At 34.4% G+C, this 17,698-nt stretch overlaps 1 pseudogene; it reads right to left on the bottom strand.

Annotated features, from left to right (window-relative positions):
- Positions 1 to 1,852: 1,852 nt before the first annotated feature.
- Positions 1,853 to 17,460, bottom strand: LOC116631385 (annotated as a pseudogene).
- Positions 17,461 to 17,698: the final 238 nt, after the last annotated feature.

Consider the following 17,698-nt stretch of genomic DNA (forward strand, 5'->3'; position numbering starts at 1 on the left):
TTAACGACTGAGCCACCCAGGCGCCCCTCTATTATTTTTTATTCCAATAGTGATTAACCTGATTTATTCCTCAGACTTTAAGAATAACTTACAGGGAACTCACTTGCAATTCTCATAAAACAAATCAAAAGTTGATAAAGAAAAAAAACCTTTCTAGATGATATTCCTATGTGAGCTGCCAGACTCAGTGTGAAAGAGCATTAGTGTCATTTATATGAAAAAGTCTTTCAAGTCAATGACAGAACTGGGCCAGAGCAATGAGAATAAATTAAGTGAGAGGATGCTCAATGACCATCTGAAACCACAGTACAGCAGCCTCCAGTGGTTCTTTTCTCTTTTACGTGGATTAACAGAAACAAAAATCTACCCTTCATCTTTTTAGGAGGCAAAACTATCATATTTGTAATTTTAACCTATCAATATTGATCAAGAGAAAAATGTGTTTCATTTATTTTAGTTGATACCAATAGAAGTCTCAATCACTTTGATTACAAATGTTTGAAAATAGTGAAAACCAATGCATAGAAAATGCATGACTGAAATGGCATTCAATATACTTAAAATTTTTTCAATTGTGTTTTAATCTATTGATTAGTTCTAAACTTGGCATCAAAATGTATCAAATATCCCCCCACCCCTGTACACACACACACACACACACACACACACACACACACACACAGAGGATCTGGCCCAACACTGAAAAAGCCCATTTCAAAACTCATTAAGCTCCTTTATGTTTTCTATACATCTTACCTTATTCCTTTAGAAAACCTCCTTCTCAGAGAACTCATGTATCAGGAATTATTCTATTCCCTATTCCTTGACTCCAACAAATCCATTCTACCTTTACATTATTTCTCAAATCTGTCTATACATTTATGTCATCATTTCCCCTCCACTGTTGTAACTAGGAGCTAGATGCGTGTATATTCCCATAAACTGGATCTCTATCCCAGGTTCACAAAATTTCTGCACTCTATTCTCTCTTCTATTGTTTGAGTATTCATATCTGATATTTACTATTTTTTCCAGGTAAAAACCATGTTTTCCTTTTAATTGACAACTTAATTCACATCATTTCTTCTCTTGGCTGCTACTTTGGTAACAATTAAGTCCCCACCTTCCAAAAACATTGCATCTGACACAGAGAGAGCCAGTGTGGACACAGGCCCCAAACCAGGGCTTTTGAAATCACAAGAACAGCAAAACCAGCCTTTCTCTTCACTTAGAAAAGGATTGTGAATCTGACGGTCTAAAGCTCCCATTTCCAAACACAGAAAACCTTGAGTTCAATGTAAAAATGGAAACCAAAATATATCAGAAATGAAATACAGTACCTCCTAATATACTCAAGGTCAAGAGGGCTCTTAAGAAATTAGTATCTGATCATCTACCTGGCCTCTTGTATTAGGAATGGTCCCACTCCAGCATTTTTAAAGGAAGATGTTTGTTTCTATTTCATTTCCCAAAGGGGTATAAAATCTACTAAAAGGGATATAATCAAAATAAATCAGCTCAGTCACAAAATAGATCAGCTCACTCATTCCCAGATAATGATTTTTGGTTGCTGAGCATAGTCAGCACATTATTTCAAAGTTCAGAGTAATCTGAGAAGAGAATTCAACAGTGACAGCTACATTTGCTGACAGGTTTATGTAAGACACACATACATTTTTTCCAGTATATATGTCAAAGGACCAAGGACCTTGATCATCAAAATAAGTTATTTTGTACATTATGGTGCACAGAATAGCGGGAAGAGACTTATCAGAGAATGACCAAAAGGCATTTTGCAAAAGGTTCATATCATTCTGAAGCAGAAGTACTGGAACCCAATGCCTTGAGGTCCTCATTCGCTTGACCCCTGCTCTTCTTTGGTTGCAGGGGCCTCAGTGGGAGCTGTCTGTTATAAATGTTCTACTGGCTTCTCCTCCTCGTCCTCCTTCTGAAGATAGAGGTTGGGGTATTTCTGCATGCATTCCTGCATGGCCCAAAATTGGTCTACACCGTCCGATGGCTTGACATTCTCTGTGCTATAGTGCAAGTAGGAAAAGGCCCACTTGAACTGTTCCTCACAGGGGCCACTGGCCATTCCGCACTGGGGCCACTCTCATGGGCAGTTCCAGTTAATGTCTCCATTTGGCAAGATCAATCCATGCTCCTGAGGATCCCTGGGATCATATGCACCAGCTCTGCACTGCTTGGAGTTTCATGGCTATCATAGGTCACAGATAGGATTCGCTCTTTCCCTTCCAGAGGGCAGGAGGCCAGGGCTGCAGCCCAGGAGTCAGACCTCCAAGCTACAGCAGCGTGCTCCTTCTATGACCTCTGTCCTCAGGGAGGGCAGGCAGCTGCGAGGCCCATGCAGACCCGCCCCCAACAGGCCTGCCCACCAAGTGCCTGCCTCCACCTGATATTTACTATTATTTTAACAGCTTGACTTATCTCATGTATATTTTTTTCTGTCCAAATAACTTTCACTTTTCCTCTAGCACTGGAGTATTTTCAGGATTTTTGAGTCATAACTTGCACTGTGTCATTAACCTGTGTGATCTTGATGATATCCACCTTACATTTTTCGTATGAATAGCATCAATAAAATATTTTAAAACTTATAGTGATTACCATTTTAATAAGCCTGTACATATCTTTTGATACATTTCCTAAATAATGTGTCATAATGAAGCAAGACAATTTTTTTTTTTCCTTTTTTCACAAATAGCAATGGCAGGCTGAAAGATATTTAAGTAATATAATACAATATGCCCAAGTTTATATATATATAGTAAGTGGTGAAATCACACTCTGGTCCATTACTTATAGCCCATACTCATTTCACATCTTTATATTGCCTATGAAAAAACTTTATAAAAGGTCATAAAATGCAAAAAAAATTGTTTTGCTTGCTTTTAACAAAATTTTGATTTCTGCCGATGTCTTTTCTAACACACATTATGACTTTATGTAATTTATTTATTTGCATACCTGCATCTACCTTGATTGTGAGCAAACTAAGGCCATTAGACGACCTACCAAATTTAGGGATTAAAAAAATTACTGAAATTACATCATGACATTATACATTTCCTCTGTATCCTATTCTGGTGACTTTTACCCTCAGCTTTATTAAGATATAACTGACACATAATACTGTGTAATTTAAGGTAATCTGATACACATATATATTGTGAAATGATTACCATCACCTCACATAATGACCTGTGTGTGTGTGATGAGATTTTTAAGATTGTTAAGTATTTTAGATTTTAAGTATTAAGTATACGTAAGTATTTAAGATTTTAAGTATATATTAACAATAGTCATCATGCTATACATTAAATAGAACTTATTCATCTTATAAAAGGTAGTGTGTACTCTTTGACCATTATCTCCTGATTTTCCCAATCCTCTAGCCCCTGGCAATCACCAATCCACTCTTTCTAGGAGTTTAGAGTTTTCAGAATTCACATATTAGTGAGATCATGCAGTATTTGTCTTTCTCTGACTTATTTCACTGGTAATGCCCTCAAGGTCCATCCATATTGCCGCAAATGGCAGGATTTTCTTCTTCTTTTTAAAGATTTATCTATTTTTATTTGAGAGAGAGAGCCTGGGGTGGGAGGGGCAGAAGGAGATGGAGAGAGAACCTGAAGCAGACTCTGCACAGAGCTGGGAGCCCAACGGGGGGCTCGATCTCAGGACTCAGATCAGGACCTGAGTTGAAGCCAAAAGTCAGTCACTTAATTGCACCATCCAGGTGCCCCTGGATTTTCTTCTTTTTATGGCTGAATAATTTTTCAAGGAATCTCTAAACTATCTTCCACCTTGGTTGTCTGAATGTGCATTCTGACCTACAGTGCACTATGGTTCCCTTTTCTCCATTCTCCCCAACATTTGTTACCTTTTGTCTTTTTTTTAATTATGTTATGTTAATCACCATTCATTACATCATTAGTTTTTGATGTAGTGTTCCATGATTCATTGTTAGCGTATAACACCCAGTGCTCCATGCAGTACGTGCCCTCTTTAATACCCATCGCCAGGCTAACCCATCCCCCCACCCCCTCCCCTCTAGAAACCTCAGTTTGTTTCTGAGTCCATAGTCTCTCATGGTTCATCTCCTCCGATTTCCCCCCCTTCATTTTTCCCTTCCTGCTATCTTCTTCTTCTTCTTCTTTTTTTTTTAACATATAATGTATTATTTGTTTCAAATGTACAGGTCTGTGATTCAACAGTCTTACACAATTCACAGCACTCACCATAGCACATATCTTTTGTCTTCTTATAAGAGCCATCTAATAGTCGTGAGGTGATAGCTCATTGTGGTTTTGAGTTGAATTTTCCTGATGATTAGTGATGTTAAGCACTATTTTCATGTACCTATTGGCTATTTGTATGTTCTCTTTGGAAAAATGTCTGTTCAGGTCCTCTGCTGGAACCACATTTTGAATGATGCCACCACCAAAACTGATTATCTGTAAATCAGTGAATGAAAAGTCACTGTTCTCACTTATCTTATATATGCTTACACTTAAAAAAGGGGTGACGCTTCTGGTATTAAAAAGAAACATCTGAAATCTTTTATTTACTAAAATATACATTAAACTCAACACAATTTTTTCTCTAATATTTACACTAGTATATTGGGTGATCTGCCTGTGCATTTTGTGGTTCATGCATCTATTTCAGAGAACTATTTACTCAAACCTACAACACTGGGTCTCTGACTTTTAGAGCAGTTTTTGTTTTTGTTTTTTTCCCAATGAATTAATGTTTTAAAACCAAACACTATTTTGACTTGAGAGAAAGCCTAGATAAGAATATTTTGATTTAATTTTTATCATATGGATAGTAGAAATTCTTTCTTGGTTTTGAAATTTCATAGTTTATATATCTGAATATCTAGGATTAGTGAGTTGATCTTTTACTTGGTTTCATAGAAAATGTTACGACAGTGCTTCTCAACTGCTACTTTAAACTAAAAATTCCAAGACATATAAACCTTTGCAACTAACTTGGAACCAGAAGGGGTAGAAAAAGAGTGTTTCCCATATATATACTACTGTATCATTTCCAAAACAACAACAAAAAATTATATTCAATTGAAGTAATTTTACAATTACTTGATGAATACTGAATACATATGCTATGCCAACTATGGTATTAGGTATACAAATTCCAACGGATACAATTTGTATTTTCAAGTAGCTCTAGTTCTTTCAAGGGATATAGACATGTAAACAATTAATTGTAAAGCAATCCAAGAGTGTCTTTGTTAATTACATTAACGTTTAATGAAAGCCTAAAGGAATCTGTCACTTGGTCATACATAAGTTATTGAGTAATGTGAAGAATCTATTCTTTTTTTCATTTTCCACAAATAAATTGGATTATATGACTCTTTGTTAACAATCTGACTCAAAGTACTAAGAATTAAAATACCATATTTAGGGAATATGTACATTTATTACTTTCAATATGCAAATTGTCAGGGTTATTTTATAACGTGAATCACTTCAAATATAGGAAACATTTGCATATCCAGTTTGTTTTCCCTACATTCTGTCATATGGATTGGTCTCTGAGTACTCAGGTTAATTAACTAATCACTGCATTGTCAAGCCCCTATTATGCTCTCTGCTGAAATCCTATCACTGACTTGTTCTGGGTTGAGATTTATCTTAGAAACTGAGAGCCAAGGCTGGAACACTCTGAACAGAATGTTCTATTTCTGTATAAGATGATAGATGTTGCTCTTGCCCAGAATGACAACACTTTGCACTGCTCCCAATCTGTAAATTGTTCCATTTGCTTGGCATAATAAGTATACTGATGTATTTAATTCTTTCTACCAGGGCCATGCTGTTCAATTCCTCTCTGCTAGCCAAATATACCAGAAGTCTTAAATTTCTCATCAATAGGGAGACTAAATGTTATCTCTTTCATATGTAAAAGTAGTGCTACTATCCTGCTGTTAGTGTTTCTGAGTTACTGTATTTTCAAAATTCAAGATTAGAAAAAGATTTGTTGTGATCTTTTCACTTTTATCAACTATTTTGTCAAAGCCCAGAAAAGATCCTGAAAAAATAATTGTCTACAATTACAGGTACAATCTGTGGAAATGATTTAATATAACTATAAATATATAAATTTATATAACTAACTACCACCTCTTTTCAAAATGAACTTTCGGGGCGCCTGGGTGGCTCAGTCGGTTAAGCGTCTGCCTTCGGCTCAGGTCATGGTCCCAGGGAACTGGGATCGAGCCCCGCATTGGGCTCCCTGCTCAGCGGGAAGCCTGCTTCTCCCTCTCCCACTCCCCCTGCTTGTGTTCCCTCTCTAGCTGTGTCTCTGTCAAATAAATAAATAAAAAATCTTCAAAATGAACTTTCATTTCTTTGAGTCCCTTTCATCTATTGCAAATGAAAAAAAAGTGCTTGTTTTGGCTTTACATATAAATTACAGAATGATATGACTCCATTATATTTAACTATGGTACCATGTACTATTTTGCTTTCTCTTTTATCACAGTTCCTTTTTCTTTTTTTTTTTTTTTTTAATGAGCATGGAATGCTTTTAGTTCCGCCAAAAGTAGAATGCCTCAAGGAAACAACGTTTGGAGCGTTCAGTGCCAAGCGTTAGTGGTTTCCTTCACACTTTCGTAGGACCAGAATCATATTCTGTGCTTACCATCCAAGTTAGGAGACACGGAATTATGACCCACTGGCTCCACCCAGCCCATTACCTCATTTTGTAAAGCAAGTTTTATTGGAGCAATGCCCACTTATTCCATGTTATCTATGGCTGTTTTAGCACAACGTTAGCAGACATGACTTTAACTGCCACAGAGACTTTGTGGCCTATAAAGCCTAAAATATTCACTTGTATGAGAATTACTGAAAAAGGTTGTTGACTTTGATCTAACTCAGAGTGCTAAATTGGAGTTGCTTCTGGTGTTATTTTGTCCTGTGTAGTTTTTGGAATTCACTGAATTAGTTCTACTCTTTTACTCATAGGGTTGTTAGGAAGACCACATTAATTAAATAAGCTAATATTTGCAAGTAATTAAAAAAAAAAACCTAGGTCTTAAGAAGGGCCATATAAATGCTGTTAATAAAAAATGGAAATGAACTTAGCAAATATACTAATTCAAAGAATGCCAGATCCCTTGATGTCTATTTAACCAAAGTGTGGATTCCGGCAGTGTTCAGATATTCATTATTAAAATCAAGCATAACCTTGACTATATCAGGCAAATTATGAGAAAGCAGAAACTCTTTTTCTAAAGATAATTACTAATAAATTTATGTAAGAGAAAAAAGACTTGATGGATTTTCGGGTATAAACATATTCTAGAGGAAATTGTACATGTCTTTGCTAACTAGTCAGAAGCTAGGAGATAACAAGTTTTTGGATTGTTTTAGTAAATAGTTGAATATATTATAGTAATAGTTGTTTATTTTGAGATATTACTCTTGTTTACATTGCATTCAATGAAAGTGTTCATTTGATATTAAAGTGTTATAATGCTGCAGTGACACACACACACACACACACACAGATAAATAAATATTTCAGAACTTAAGAAGAGGGAATAGAAAAATTTGTGTGCTAATAAAGGGCTACAAAACTCCAAAAAAAAAAAAAAAAAAAAATTTGTGAATAATTTTTATGCTTTAAATGTCTGTTTCTATTTCCGGAACTAAGAATATAGTATGTCTAGTCACATAGTTCCATGCAAATTTGGCTGTGTTTGGTTTCAGGTGCTCATTTATGTTAATGATGATGCACCTTTTGATTAATAAATATGGGATTCTTTTGCATATTTCAGTTCCCTCACATTCTTTCTAAACTACTTTTTTAGGAAAGTAATGAGGCAAAATTTGCTTCTCTACTCATAAAATCTCCAAATTTTTTGTAGTTCAAATGATTGCAGATTTAAGTGGACAGATTACTAAAATGTCTATACAATGTTTTGACTGACTGATTATGAGTCAGTTATATATAGCTTCTACAGCATTTAGAGGAATACAGATCAGAACGAAATATGCAAAAAATGTGATGTTAACATTTTCATGATGTATCAATGAATTTAAAGATGGCATAATATAAAACAGTGGTTTTATATCTCTTTAAGGAGGAGTAACTTATTTTGAGAAAAAATTCTTGGAATTCTAATATACTCAAGTATTAAAGTGGAGATTCTATAGTTAAAGTATGTTGCTGTTGACTGTGTTTATTAGCTATTTCCACAAAAATTCTGTTTAAACAAACCATCTTAAAACTCAACTATTTGAAATAATAAACATTTATTCTCCCTCATTTGTCTGAAAATCGGCTGGGGATTGATCAATAAAGGCTGGGCTCAGCTTGGCTTGGCTCCAAAGTCTGCGTCTGCTCCAATGTCTCATCCTCCTTCAATCAATGGGTTATCTGGACCATTTCTTCACGTGACAGCAGCAGATTTACAAGAGCACAGAGCCAACTGCACAAATACATTTCAAACTTCTGATTGCATAACCACTGTTAACATCTTTTTTTTAATTTTATTTTATTACGTTATGTTAGTCACTATACATTACATCATTAGTTTTTGTTGTAGTGTTCCATGATTCATTGTTTGCGTATAACACCCAGTGCTCCATTCAATACATGCCCTCCTTAATACCCATCACCAGGCTAACCCATCCCCCCATCCCTCTCCCCTCCCCCTCCGATTTCCCCTTCATTTTTTTTTTTTTTTTTTACCATATAATGTATTATTTGTTTCAGAGGTACAGGTCTGTGATTCATCAGTCTTACACAATTCACAGTGCTCACCATAGCACATACCCTCCCCAATGTCTATCAACCAGCCACCCCATCCCTCCCAGCCCCCACCACTCCAGCAACCCTCAGTTTGTTTCCTGAGATTAAGAATTCCTAATATCAGTGACATCATATGATACTTGTCTTTCTCTGATTGACTTATTTCGCTTAGCATAATACCCTAACATCTTATGGAGCAATACAAATCACATGAATAAGACTAACATCCAGAGCTGAGGAAATAGATTTCACTAACCATGATGCAAAGGCGAATCACATAGAGTGTCAATGTGATAGGGTTAATACCCTCCCCATTTTGGTTTGGCAAGTGCAGGTTTTAATATTTTGAAAAATAATTTAGTTTACACAGTGCCTTCTACCCCAACTAATTTGTTCACTAATCTTCAATGCTCCTTTATCACCAGTAGCACCAGAAGCACCAATGAGGAAACCTAAGTTTCTGTAGAGAACAAGCACTGGTTTTGGAATCAGACTAGAAACAATCAATTCTAACTCTAGACACTGAAATTACTAATTTTGCAATTTTAAATAAATCACTTAAATTTTCTATGCTTTAATTTCTTCTTCTTTAAAATGGTAGAGGGGCACCTGGGTGGCGCATTTGGTTAGGTGTCCAACTCTTGGTTTCGGCTCAGGTTGTGATCTCATGGTCCTGAGATCCAGCCCTAAGTCAAGCTCCGTGCTCAGCATGGAGCCTGCTCAAGCTTCTCTCTCCCTCTCCCTCTCATGCTCTCTTTCTCTCAAATAAATAAATAAATCTTTAAAAAAATAAAATAAAATGGTAAAAACATGCTCCATGGAACTGATGTTCAAGAATACCAGATGAGAGATATAGATACAGAAACAGATACAGATAGAGACATATAGATATGTAAACCCCTCAGTCACCTCCAGGCCAGTGTTTAAAATAGAGTGTTACTATGATGCTTATTAATTATTTCTTATCTCAATTACATTTTCTTGCATTTTTCCCTTGAACACCACCCTTTTCCAACTTTCGGTTCTCATCGGATGCCTTGTCTTTTCATAAAAATTTCTGGTCACTTCTATGGACATATTATTCAAATAGGATCCTAATTCTTTATCACTATTGCTTACTCTGTCAATGCAGAGTATGACTTCTCATAGATACCATTTTTTGTTAGAAAAACAAATGGTGTGTTAGATATGGTGTGTTTTGTAAAGTGGGGAGGATGCATTTCCTTCCATTTGCCATGGCATTCTTATTTTGACACATATATCTTAGTTTCTCCTCTGATTTCTTATTGTTATAAAAATGGGACCTAGTCAAGAAAAATATCTACTTTAAAAAACTACGCAAGACTGTTGAATCTCAGATCTGTACCTCTGAAACAAATAATGCAATATATGTTAAGAAAGAAAAAAAGAAGAAGAAGAATGTAGCAGGAGGGGAAGAATGAAGGGGGGGAAATCGGAGGGGGAGAAGAACCATGAGAGACAATGGACTCTGAAAAACAAACTGAGGGTTCTAGAGGGGAGGGGGTTGGGAGGATGGGTTAGCCTGGTGATGGGTATTGAGGAGGGCACGTTCTGCATGGAGCACTGGGTGTTATGCACAAACAATGAATCATGGAACACTATATCTAAAACTAATGATGTAATGTATGGGGATTAACATAACAATAAAAAATTTAAATTAAAAAAAAAACTATGATAAAATATGAGGCCAAATTTTATTAAAGATATTCTTCTCAGAGAATGAACTCTTTTCTGCTGGGCTCCTTATATATTCATATAAGTAGATTCTTGTCAAGAAAAATAATTTAGTCTACTATCAGACAAATCTACAGAGTTTGCATCTCAATGTTGGTGTTAAAGTAGACTGAATTGAATAACTTCATCTGCATGGATAATGTGTTTATTATTTTACTAGGAACTCATTTTCTATAATTATAATGATTTAAGTGAATTTTATTAATACTTAAATTAGTTAAATAAATTATTTAAATATTATTTGCATTGTTACTAAGAAGAAAACTATTTAAACATTAAATTACCTTAATACAAATTTTCATGAATTATTTCTGAAATATGAAACTCAAGATAGAATAAAATGATTCAGTCACTTTAATGAAAAACAAAAATATATGAAGTAACAAACTATTTTAAAAGGATATTCCCATTTGATTATAAAGCTTATTTGTTATTGAATAATGGGGTATACTTGCACTTGAACAGAAATGGCTTTAATTTGCTACAATAGCCCTGTGGCTATGTGTTGCTACATAGTTTCAGAAATTTCATTTTTTTGAGTGACAAAACAATCACTATTGGAATCTCTTGCTGGTTGACAGGAAATGCGACTTTACAAATGGTAAAGAGAAAATCCCAAAAAGGAGAGCTATCTTTCTTTGTTGATGAATCCTCTAAGGAATATTGTACTATTGTATAAAGAACCAATTTACTTAACCAAGAAACTGGGACATCTCTTACTAACTTTTCATCTGACCCCATTATAATTGTATTTTTGTGATGGGGGTGAAAATTGTCTTTCCTCCTTCCACCACTGACCTAATTTGAAAGAAAAAAAAAAAATCACTGTAAAGAATAATCACAAATACCTATAAATAAATATTTTTTAATTTTGAAAAAACTCTAAGAAAATACAGTAAACTCTAATATTAGAAATTCTCTACAAACATGTTTTAATTGCATTGTATTATTTTTTAGGAAAGTGTTCCTTTAAAACAGTTTTAAACTGATCAAAAAGTCTCACTTAAGCTCTTGTCTTTTATAAATCACAAACCAAACAGCTGTTTCTAAATACATGAAGTTTTCATTTATTATGATGTAATGTAATAAATTATCAGTCAAACCTAGGATTAGACTTCTGTAAGAATTACAGAATTTAAATATTTCTGATTAAGAAATGACTGAAGTAAGTGGGAAACAGCTTTCATCCCACAGATTCACAGAGGGTGACAATTCCTAGGCTTTTCTTAGACAAAAGTAGCAGTCACTGCTTCTTCTAGCTAAAGGTGAATGCAGAGTTTAGCTAAACTACTCCATGGTACTGATGCCTCAGCATCTATTTTGTTTGACCCAGCAGCCTGCAGAGACCTTAAACTTAAACCAGCCCCTCACACAGCAACCCACAGTCAGCCACCCACAGTCGCCTAGACAGCAACCCACAGTCACAAGAAAATGTAACTTCTTTTTCCTCTTTTTTCTTTATTATTTAAGTTCAATTAGCCAACATATAGTACATCATTAGTTTTTTGATGCAATGTTCAATGATTCATTAGCTGGGTATAATACCCAGTGCTCTTCACAACACGTGCCCTCCTTAGTACCCATCACCTGGTTATCCCATCCCCCCGCTCCCTTCCTTCTGTAACCCTCAGTTTGTTACCTGGAGTCCAGTCTCTCATGGTTTGTCTCCCTCTCTGATTTCTTCCCTTTCAGTTTTCCCTCCCTTCCCCTATGGTCCTCTGCATTATTCCTTATGTTCCACATATAAGTGAAACCTTATGATAACTGTCTTTCTCTGCTTGACTTATTTCACTTTGCATAATCCCCTCCAGTTCCGTCCATGGAAATGTAAATTCTTGATAAGACTTCCCCAACAGCCCTTGAGATCAACAGTCTCCCCTGACTCTCAGTGCCTTCCCCTTTCGGACACTCTAGAGAAGATCCCAGAGGAGCTTATCAAAACTTGCTCTTTAGGTTTGAATTTCCCAGTCTGGCCCTATCTCGGGAACTGCAAATCACTTCCACTCACATACCCTAAAAGTCATGTAGCCCAGATCCTGCCTCTACCTTTGCCCGCACCCTGCCTTGACCTTCTTGTGTGGCCCCTTGAGGCATGCCAGGTACTTCCTTCAGGACCTGTGAGTGATAAACTTCTCCATTCAAGTTCTCTTATGGTATCTTAATGAACCTCAGCTCACCATCCTGCACCCTGTGCTCTATTTAAAAAGTGTTAATTTGACAGATTCATAACAAGATGTGAATGGATTTTGTGTACTGCGACAGCCTGAATGAGAAATCAATTCTAGTGCAAACTAAATAAGAAGAATTCCATGATAAAAATATTAATAAGCATGGAGCATTCAGTGGAGTAATAAAAGCATGCTCACCTCAGTAAGTACCACTATATTTTTAAATCCTCCTGTTGCCTTTGATTTAAAAATATTTATTGCATGTTGGATTTTCATTCCTGGCTTTAAGATATGCATTTACATCATTTCAAAGGCAAAACAAATTTTCTCTTCTAATACTTCCCAAAAAAATAGTTGTTTCTCTCCCTATACATAAAATACACTGCTGACTTCTGATAAAAGATGACAGATTAAATGTACTCATTATATCATGTTACCCTAAACTCCATTAAAATGACTATTTGAACATATAAACTTGGGGGGCGGAAGAGAGGAAAAGTGGTGAATAAATAGAAAAAAAAGGTATCTTGAAGGTTGAAAAGCAGATGCATGGATGGTCACTGAATTAGTGGCCATGAAAATGCTGCCTACTAAACTGGTAGTTGTAAAGTCAATGAACAACTGGGTTTAGACTGCACAGGAATTTGCTGAATCAGCTATGCAAGCAGAATCTCACAGTAGATGTTTTAAATAACCCATTTTAGTGTTGCCAGAGAGTATCTGCCAAGATTATGAATTAGGATAGGTTTGTGGCTCCATAGTTCTAATCGACTGAAGATAAATCATAAAAGAGGTAAACACTAATTCCAGGAACAACAAACCAAACAGCCAATAAATGACAACCACAGTAAAAACAAAAATTTCTGAAAAATGCTTAGGGAGAAAAAAGACTTCCAGGCCCAGTGTTTTTGTGCAGTTTGGGAAAGGGCAGTGGTTGAGGTATATGTAAGATGATATTAAGAAGTTAAGTTGAAGGAAAAAAAAATTAAAATTCATGTATTTTCCTTTGTTTTTTTGTTTTGTTTTGTTTTGTTTTACTGTCCGGAATCAACGCTGATGGCCTTTCTTTATGGAATTTGTTGCAACAACTTTGACCACTGATGCTTGATGCTACAGCAGGTGATGTCCACTGGATAAATAGTGTGGTAACATCAAATCATTGGTGTATAGGGACCTGGAGGGAAAAAAAATGCAAGCTAGTATTCTGTTAGGTACTCATATACTAGGACAGGTATGCTATAAAGTAATGAGTTTCTTTGCCCCCAGTGCAAATTCTTCCTAAGGGTTAGAAATGAAACACTTACCAGGGGGGCTACTTTGTGGAAAAGTCAAACAGGAATGACCAATACAACTAAAGTCATTATAATATTTTTTACATGGTATACTCCGAATCGCATAAATCAGAAGGGCTGCCAGGGCTGTCATAGAAAGGTTATAAAGCAATTTCATTCAGAAATATTTGTGGATAAAATTGTGAATTTGGCAAGAGGGGATTATAAAAATTATCTTGTGTTTCTATAAAATGAGTTTTCTGTCAAGTGTTTATAAAATACAATACCTCTCACAAAAATGGGTGGGTTATCATAATATACTTAGAAACATTTATATCTTCTAGGGGGTTAATTCAAGAAAGACTTCTTAATAATTTTGCCATGTAAGAAATCCACTGTTTTTGGCCAACAGTAATGAAATATCACTACCTAATATGTTAAAATAAATGTATAATATTAACATACATTCGGGTATTTGTACAGTATTTTTCACTATATTTAACTTTGTTATGGTATAAAAATAACCATGTACTAAAATAATATTGTCTATATAAACTATACAGAATAACTTAATTATTTGCTTATATTTAATAAATACATTAATGTATATTTTCAGCATATCAAGATTTCCTGAGTAGTTCAAGAGCCAGAAATATATCATTATGTAATCAGCAATGATATCCTCTCCTAATTCATAATTTTCAACACTAACATTATAAATTTATACCTATATGTATCATCATAAAAATTTTATATGAGTATTTATTCCAGGAAACTGGATGCTTGATATTCACCAGCAAATTTACTGCAATTATGGTAGCACTGTATATTTGAAATGACCATCTGAATAATCCTAAACGTTAGAATATAACGGGAGTTATATTTCTAATACTATCAATGCTATAGATACCTGGGTATAGTGTTAAAGTAGGCTCTATTAATGATAAAAGTAAAATAAAATAGGTCTTTATATGATAATACAATACTTATTAAATGAGCTACATTATTACAAATTCCACAATGGTCAATCATACAATTTACAGTTTAGCATGTACATCAACTCAAAAATCACTTAAGGCCTAGTATGCGAAGGATTCAATAACAATAACCGGAAAAACTGAATGTGTTAATGTGTAGAAATTGTCATAGCTCACAGACAAGTGAAACAGCTACAATCATTCCTTTGATCTATGTAGAAATTTCTCTGTCTTTAGGCAAATGGTAAGGAGAGAATAAATGGATTTCTTCAAAAGCATTTTCTTATGAACTACTGTGGAAGCAGAAATTTTCAGTCAGTGTATTACAAACTTCGGTTTAAAAAAAGGGAACTAATTATTACCATGCAATATATAGCACCATTTCTTTCATTTTCAATAACAAATTTTAAGGGCCTTAAGAAATGAAGATAATCAAACTTGAAAAAGAAGAAAAACCAAAAGCTCAATTTTAATTAGAAACTGAAATAGCTTTGAAGGCACATAAAATAATGAATTCTAAATTCTACTTATTTGAACAAATTTAATAAACATGTATAATAAAACTACTATCACATACTATATATCTTTCACTTTTTCACTATAAGAAGAATGTTATAGCTTGTTTCTAACGTTACTAAAAAACTTCCATTAAAATATCTCGGGTACAACAAAATTAGATCAATTAAAACACAAATATTTTCAACTACCTGCATGGTGTCTTATTAAATATTGACAACATAGTGACATATACATATAGCTGCTCTTAGAGCAAAGAGCATGAACAAAATATAAGACCTGTGTGTGCACCAAGTACCACAGGTCTGACTGTATAAACTAGCAAGGAGCCTGGCATAATCTTCTGTATTCAAACTTATTGGGAAAAAAAAACAAAAACAAACACATAACAGGCAAACCAGATCACTGCAATAAAACGAACATCACAATAAAATGAGTCAAATGAATTTTCTGGTTTCCCAGTGCATACAAAGTTATGTTTCCACTATACTATAGATTGTTAAATGTGCGATAGCATCGTTTCTGAAAAAAAACAAGGCACATACCTTAATTTAAAAAAGTTTATTGACAAAAATCCTAATTTACATCAATTGAACTTTCAGCAAGTCATAATAAGTAATCACAAATCAATATAACAAATGTAATAATAAGGAAGAAATTTGATATATTGTGAGAACTACCAAACTGTGACACAGACATGCAAAGTGAGCAAATGCTGGTGGGAAAATGGCACCAACAGATTTGCTCCATGCAGGGTTGCCACAAACCATCAATTTGTAAAAAATACTCAGTATCTGCAAAGCACAATAAAATGAGGTATGCCTTAACGCTTTAAAATACTTGGCACTATTGAAACATTTTTTTTCATGAAGGAAATCAACTTTAGATATAGTCAACTGTGTTTCTACAAAAGTACACTGTCAGATTATTTTGTTTGCAATCTAGATTATTTTATTATTCATTGTATACTATTTTTTCCTCTAGAATTTGGACAGTTAATTATGACATAAAAGGAAAATCAAGGGTTTTCGCATATGAATACCTTTTCATGCAAAGGGTCTAAATTTAACCTTTAAAAATGTTTATTAAAATTTTCCTAATAAATATACACTGACAAATAAATCTAACATATGATTTTGATTCTGAATTACACCTAAATCCATGCTTATGCCTAAAATCTGTAAGACTGATTTATTTCTCTATATTGTCAGAAGTTGACAATTTGCTAATGGTGGTAAGATTTTCTTCTTTAATAATGTTCCTTTAGGTGTCCTACTTATTAAGCTGGACTTGAGGTAATGTTTGGAAGTTTTATAATACAAGACAAGTGACATAGTTGGAAAGGGAGAAAGAAGATTTTAGTTGAAACATAAAAATTAATACACTTTTTTTTTGTAAAGACAAACTAAACAAAATTTAATATATGTACTAATGTGTTTAACCTTTTGGATATATAAGGTAACTTTTTATAATTCTCTTCTTGGCATCCTATTTCCACTGACTAAGAAGTAATGAGAATGTTAAAATATCATACTCAACTAATTAGCTAATAAAAATACTGTTCTATATCATAGAGTATTTTAGTAATCAGATGAATAGTGATTACACAGCTCTTTTCCAGTCCTCCTTGTGCCAAGATCTTATACTGAAGCTGTTTTGTGGTGATAACATAATCTATCATCTTAAAACTTAGACTATGATATTAAATTTAAAAATTCAATTTAGTATTTTTTTATATGTTTACACTTAGGAAATTTAAAATAATGTATATGTACTTGAAGTAGCATAATTCTGCCATTTTTTCTATATAATAAAAATGACAGGAACAGATGACAAAGGGTGACGTTAGCCACCATAGTGAGAAATACACCATTCTTTACCTAGTTCCAGATTCAAGCCAATTCTCAGACTCAAAGATCCTTGATTCAAAAGAGTAGCAGTGTCCACTTGAGAAAAGACCATGCTTGCAATGTTATAGCAAATATATAAGGTAAGGATTTCTTTAATGTTTTACCAGAGGAATTTAAGGCCATTTATATGTGTAAGTGTTCACTGAGGAAAGGAAAATTTTCACATACTTTGAAAGGTACTGATTACAAGTTCTGAACTGTTACTGACACCACAAGACCCAAAATGTCATTATGCCCCATTACATACATTTGAATGGCTTAGGGAGTCAAGGAGACAAGTAATGTCCTGT

The sequence above is a fragment of the Phoca vitulina genome, unplaced genomic scaffold (assembly GCF_004348235.1).
Source record: "Phoca vitulina isolate PV1807 unplaced genomic scaffold, GSC_HSeal_1.0 scaffold5, whole genome shotgun sequence".
In the NCBI taxonomy this organism is placed as follows: domain Eukaryota; kingdom Metazoa; phylum Chordata; class Mammalia; order Carnivora; family Phocidae; genus Phoca; species Phoca vitulina.